The sequence below is a fragment of the Peromyscus maniculatus genome, chromosome 10 (assembly GCF_049852395.1).
Source record: "Peromyscus maniculatus bairdii isolate BWxNUB_F1_BW_parent chromosome 10, HU_Pman_BW_mat_3.1, whole genome shotgun sequence".
In the NCBI taxonomy this organism is placed as follows: Eukaryota; Metazoa; Chordata; class Mammalia; order Rodentia; family Cricetidae; genus Peromyscus; species Peromyscus maniculatus.
The window spans coordinates 86,974,563-86,981,191 of NC_134861.1; the positions used below are offsets into that span (position 1 = coordinate 86,974,563).

At 48.1% G+C, this 6,629-nt stretch overlaps 1 long non-coding RNA gene across 1 annotated transcript; it reads right to left on the bottom strand.

The window, feature by feature from the left end:
• Positions 1–2,042: 2,042 nt before the first annotated feature.
• On the bottom strand, positions 2,043–5,619 carry LOC121820958 (uncharacterized). Its single transcript, XR_013043014.1, has 5 exons — positions 5,263–5,619; positions 5,102–5,155; positions 4,012–4,176; positions 3,624–3,659; positions 2,043–2,145 (listed from the first exon to the last, which is right to left on the bottom strand). It is a non-coding gene; the product is annotated as an uncharacterized LOC121820958 (long non-coding RNA).
• Positions 5,620–6,629: the final 1,010 nt, after the last annotated feature.

A 6,629-nucleotide genomic window follows, 5' to 3' on the forward strand; every position in this document is an offset into this window, starting at 1 on the left:
CCAGTCTCCTAGACCCAGGCTGGCTTGACTCCATCGCTGTTGCCTGTCCTCTGTCTTTGCCGTCTCTAAAAATTCTCAGGTCACCATGCCAATGGGGCTGCAGCTTCACCAATAGCCTCTCTTGGGCTCTCTTCAGGGACTCTAACCTGCCACATAGTGCCCCAAGCCTCAGCCTCTCTGTGTGGCCCCTTCAATCCTAGGGTTCCCACTGCTTCTGAGGCCTCGTCTTCACTGGTGGCCTGTCCTGGCTTCTCACTGTAACAAACATCAACTGCTTTCCATGACCCCTTCATTCCTTCAAAATCAGTACCACCTGGGAGACTCTTACACTACCAAGTTTGGCTGCCAGCATGGGGTGTACCTTTGAGCCCCTCTGAACCACAGGCTCCATGTGCTGACCTGGGGAAACACTTCCCGGAAGATTCTGCCTCAGTGATGCTGGTCTCTTCTTAGTCACAGCTGATTACCTGGTCCCAGCTGACCAGCGTCCATTGTCTTCAATCTTTATGCCCAACAGTGCACTAGAATAGTTAACTTTTTTGAGATTTTTAAATGTTTAACGTGTGTGAATATTTTGCCTGCATATATCTGTGTGTACCACATGTGTGCCTGGCACCCACAGGTGTCAGAAGAGGCCATCAGATCCCCTGGTACTGGAGTTACAAATGGGTATGAACTGCCATGTTGGTCATTCTGCAAGAACCTCTGCAAGAGTAACATGTGCTCTTAACCACTGAGCCATCTCTTCAGCCCTCATTTTAAAAAAATTTGTAAGCTGGTTGTTTAAACATAGCCTGTTAAGACTGAATTAAGTAGCGTGCGTGCGTGCGTGTGTGTGTGTGTGTGTGTGTGTGTGTGTGTGTGTGTGTGTGTGTGTGTGTTGATGCTACGAGCATCAGCAACAGACAAGTCAGAATGGAGAATTAAAAAGTACAAAAAACAAACAAAAAAGTAAGTATCCAAAAACTCATTGAATTCTTGTTATTTTACTGTCTGCACTCCTGAGGGTATTTCTGCCCACCATCTCTCTCCGTATGGAAGAAACACTTTCTAATGATGCATTCCTTCACATGTCTTCAAGATCCATGTTTAGCAATATCACAGCAAAGCTGCAGATAACCGCAGAGCCCATTGTTAAACACCGGCTAGAACACCAGGGTGGTGGAAGCCCACCACCATGCTTGATAGCTACGGTCACACTCTTGCTGTGCAAATGTCATTAGACCTTTCTTCCAGTTCCAAGATGCCTGCAACAAGTGCTATCTTCAGGTACTTTCCCATTGCCATGATGAAACACGTGATCAAGGCAACCTATAAAATAAAGCATTTAACTGAGGGCTTGCTTATTGTTCCAGAGAGTGAGCCCATGGCTATCATCATGGCAGCAGATGCAGTCATGGCACTGCAGCAGTAGCTGAGATCTTACATCTTAACACAATGGTTACATCGTTCTGAGGCAGAGACCATGGAGGAAAGTTTCTTCCTGGCTTGCTCCCCCTGGCTGGCTCCCCCTGGCTGGCTCCCTCTGGCTGGCTCCTCCTGGCTGGCTCCCCCAGCTGGCTCCCTCTGGCTGGCTCCCCCAGCTGGCTCCCTCTGGCTGGCTCCCCCAGCTGGCTCCCCCTGGCTGGCTCCCCCTGACTGGCTCAGCTAGCATTTTTTGTACAGCCCAGCTACAGCTGCTCTGTCCCTACAGCACCACCCACAGTGCCTGGGCCCCTCCTACAATCACTTAGCAATCAAGAAAGCACGCCCCTCCCCCAACATTCCCATAGGCCAGTCCGATGGAGGTAACTCTTCAGTTGAGATGCCCTCTTCCCAGGTGTGTGTAGCTTGTGTCAAGTTGACAAAAAGTGCCTAGCACAATTACGTAAGCAACAGTGTGATGTCAGCGTTTTATTGCAGCTTTATACTGGAAGGAGACACTGTGGTACAGGAACTGTAATCTGGTAGTGTGATCTGGCTGTAGCATAGACCGTGGGGGGGTAGGAAGTTTCTCTGGGCTGTGAAGAACTGTACTTATCTCGAATCTCCCCGCCTGTCGGGTGTAAGAGGAACTGGAGGACTCACAGTCAGAGAAAAGTTAGTTTTTTTGGTGGGTAAAAATGAGGGGGCCGTGGGAGTTGTTCTGTTCCTTGGTGGTTTCCCCTACAAAACAAAAATCAAGGCAAAAACGCACTTATAAGAAATTAACATAGAAAAAATCATAGAGCTAGTACACAGGCATAAAAATCACAGAGCTGGGCTGGCAAGATGGCTCAGAGGTCAAGAGCACCGACTGCTCTTCCAGAGGTCCTGAGTTCAATTCCTAGCAACCACGTGGTGGCTCACAACCATCTGTAATGAGATCGGGTGCCCTCTTCTGGTGTTCTGCATGTACACAGGCAGAACACCGTATACATAATAAATAAATCTTTTTAAAAAAAAAAAATCAGAGCTATTTTGTGTAATAATGCTCTTAAGTGATAGATGTAGGATGGGAAGGATTTCTACACAAGGCCATATTATTTTACATTTTGCTCCCCTCTAAACAGCTTTTACTTCTTCATGTGTGTGGTACTGAAATCTAAATATTTTATTTCTTTGTGTGAGCATGATGTCAGAAGAGGCTACTGGATGTCCTTCTCTCCCACTCTCTGCCTCTCTCCCAGAACCCAGGATTTGCATTTGTGTGTGTGTGTGTGTGTGTGTGTGTGTGTGTGTGTGTGTGTGTGTGTGTGTGTGTGTGTGTGTAGCTGGAAGCCAGCAAGATATTGTCCTGTCTCCCTTCTTCCACCACAGAGCCCAGGCTACAGGTCTGTGGGGACACCCTGCTTGTTATGTAGGTGCTGGAGTCTAAAATCTGGTCTCCGTGAGTATGATCAGAAGAAGGCATCTAATCTGGAATTGGAGTTACAGACACTTGTGAGCCACTATGTGGGTGCTGGGAACTGAACCTGGATCCTCAGCAAGAGCAACAAGTGCTTTTTTTTGTGGGGGGAGGGGGGATTTGAGACAAGGTTTCTCTATGTAACAGCCTTGGTTGTCTGGGAACTCCCTTTGTAGACCAGGCTGGCCTCAAACTCACAGAGACAAGTGCTCTTAACCACTGAGCTAATTCTCCAGGTCCCAAAGAAGAACTTTAAAAAAAAATGGCTTTAAAGATTTATTTTTTATTTTTTGTTATGTATACAGTGTTCTGCCTGCATGCCAGATCTCTTTATAGATGGTTGTGAGCCACCATGTGGGTGCTAGGAATTGAACTCAGGACCTCTGGAAGAGCAGTCAGGGCTCCCAACCTCTGAGCCATCTCTCCAGCTACAGATAGTTTTTAAACTTATAATTATGCAATTGTAAACAAGTGTTCTCTTTCTTTAAAAAAAAAAAAAAACCTTCGTGATAGACAACATAATTGAAAACTGCCTTTAGCATTTTCAAGAAATGGTACAGTACTTCTGTTCTTGAGATACCGTAGTTCATAAATGATGGGTTAGGGTTTTATTAGAAAGAAGGTGTGTCAGGAGAGGTCAGCACTGGGGTGACAGAGCCATCAGACACTCCTCACCCCTGCCTTTCCCGTTAGGTCCCCAAGCTTCCCCCCTCCCCAGCACTAGAACGGCGGCAGAGAACTGAAAATAAAAACTTACGCAGAGTTTCAAGGATTCACAGAGCCTCTGGCACTGCTGCAAGACAAGGAGAGTCACAGCTCAGCTGGTTGTTAGGACAGGCTAGAGTAGCGCTTTCCAATGTTCTGAAGGAAGCCCGTTTAAGAAAACAGTTACACAAAGTGCTCGGGGCCACGGCACAGAAGAGGAGGGGATGGGGAGGAGGTCGCTCTGTTCACTTGTGACAATGCAAACACTTATGGTAACTGCAGGGACAGTGTAGGGGAGCTGGGACACAACACCTCATCTCTGCTCTCTGTGGGGCTGAGGCCTGAGACACTGTGAGAAAATCTTCTACCGCCAAGGTCGACCCTCATCCCCAACCCAGGCTCTAGCTGGCCTAGGATTCACACAGGTATCCCAGGCTGACCTTGAACTTGCAACCTTCCTGCCTCAGCCTCCCTGGGTGCTGCGATTACAGGCCCATGCACCATCCTTCTCTCTCTGTGCTTCTAGTCAAACTATGCAAGAAGAAGCCAGGTGGCCGCTGTCTCCAAGCATAAACCTGAGCTTGCTAAGACAATATTCCAGGCATCTTCAGGAAGATGCAAAGCACCAGAAGTATCAAGAGGCCACAGTTAAAATCTGTGTCGAAGACAACCACTGAAAATAAATGCTGTCAGCTTTCTTGGCAAAAAAAAAAAAAAAAAAAAAGGGGGGGGGGAAAGAAAGAACTTTACTGACTGACATATTATGTGCAACTTTAGAGAGAATGGACTATCATAATAGATGTATCTAACAAAACTAGAGTGTGAGACAGGAATATCTGAGAGAAAAACACTCTCTGGTAGAAAATAAAGATGCGAAACAAAACATTTTATGACTTTCTGACTAATTAGTTACTCAATTGACTTCTGTTTGTTAATGTATTTATTTGTGTGTGTGTGTGTGTGGTGGGTGCACATGTGTGTGGAGGCATGGGCACACCCTCAAAGGCCATTCCTCAGGAATGCCATCTACTTCATTTGAGGCAGACTCTCTCGTTGGCTTGGACCTCTCTAAGCAGGCTAGAATGACTGACCAGGGAGCCCCAGGGATCCACACATCTGTTTCCTCAGCACTAGGGTGACAAGCCCATGCCACCACACCAGGCCTTTTTATGTGGAATGTCGGGGCTTGTATCATCCCCTTATTTACAAAAGAGGCAGGGAAGCAAGCTGCCTGTGAGGGGGTTGCCCACCTAGAGGAGGCGAAGCCCTGCACCTCTCTCTCTGCCTTCCCTGGCCCTGGAGAGATCTGTCCAGCGGGAATTCTCAACCAGCAGACACGGCCTGCAGAATCCCTGCTATCCCGTCCCCGTCCTTCCCCGATTTTACCTTGAGTTGTTTAGATTTCACCTGGGAGGAAAACGTCTAATTGTACTTGATACAACTTCTTTTGAAAGTGCCAACTATTTCCGATCTCTCTAAAGAGGAAAGGAAGGAGTAAGGGAGGAGGAGGAGGAGGGGAGGGGATTTTACCTTCCAGTTTAAGAAAGGATAGCAGAGAATAATCTTGCCAGGGAATCTTGATACCTGTGAAAATGGAGAGGCAGAAAGCGTGGAGACCGAGGGCATCCATAGTGATAATCATAGTAAAGAACTGGGAAATTCAACTTGACTTCCTTCAAAGCAGGGTCTGCCTTTTGTTAGGGGAGCGATCCTGGCCGAGGGCAAGATGGGCCTCCCTCATGTCCATACTCAAGAGGCACCTGTTCCCAGGATGACTGACTAGATCTTGCCTATGTTAGTCTCAGTCATAAGTCTTCCTAAGACCACGAGGGCTCATCAAGAAGACAGAGAAACGGCCAGCCATGCAACGCTTGAGCCCTCTGACACAGTCTTCTGCGAACGTGCTGGGCTGCTGTCATAGAGGCCCTGAGATGCACGTGGTCTGCAGGTTTCAGGTTGCGCACGCCTGTGACTCTGAGTGACAGTCACTCTCTTCTTCATCTGCGGTCACAACCCGGGCTGTGCGGTGTGAACTGTCCTGCACGGTGTGAACTGTCCTGTACGGTGTGAACCGGCTTGCACAGTGTGAACTGGCCTGTACGGTGTGAACCAGCCTGCCTCAGGCTCCCTCCCTGGCAGGACAGTCACTTGCGTGTGCCTCTTCCTCCATCAGCGGCCCTCAGCCCGACTGCCGTCTCAAGAACCACCCGGGAGCTCGTGAACCTCCTCACACTTGGCACAAACCCCAGACTGCTGAAGCCAGATTTCGGGGAGTGGCACCCAGATGTCAGGACTTTTTAAAGTTTCCCAAGGGAGTCCCGACGGCAGCCAAGATTGCGCCCTGAAGAGAGCTTCCCATTCCCAGGGGGCTACAGCTCTTGTTTTCCTAGCAAGGTCCTTCAAAATAGATCGGAAGAGCTACTTACGTATAGGTCCAGAGAAACTCCTAAAACGGAGGTGCTGCTTTGCTCTTGGGGTGATCTATTGTCCTTTTATCAGGACTCAGTGTAACTAAAATTCGGAATATATATGCTAGAGCTCATTGGCAGACATGGACGTTAGGAGGTTACTTACTGGGACACAGTGAGCTGTGAGCACAAGGAAACCCATCAGCATCAGCACTTTCATTTTTCAACTTTATCTACAAGAAAAACAAATGTAGTCTTGTTGTTAGTGGAGAGTGAGTCGCACTGTATAGCTCAGGCTGGCGGAAACTCGTGTTCCTCCCTCCCGCTTCTGCCTTCCGACTGCAGGTGCGCATGCCCAACTCAAGAGCAATATTTAACTCAAGAATGTGGAAAGGCTAGAGAGATGGTTCTGTGACTAAGAGCATTGGCTGCTCTTGCCAAGAACCCAGGTTCGATTCCCAGCACCCACATAGCAGCTCATCACAGACTGTAAGCCGGCTCCAGGGAATATGATGCCCTCTTCCAGCTTCATAGAGCACCAGGCATGCATGTGAAACAAAGAACACTTGAAGGCAAAACACCCATACATACACAAAAATAAAATAGAAGGAAAGACATGTAGAAACTTCCTGTGTACAGAGCACGATGCC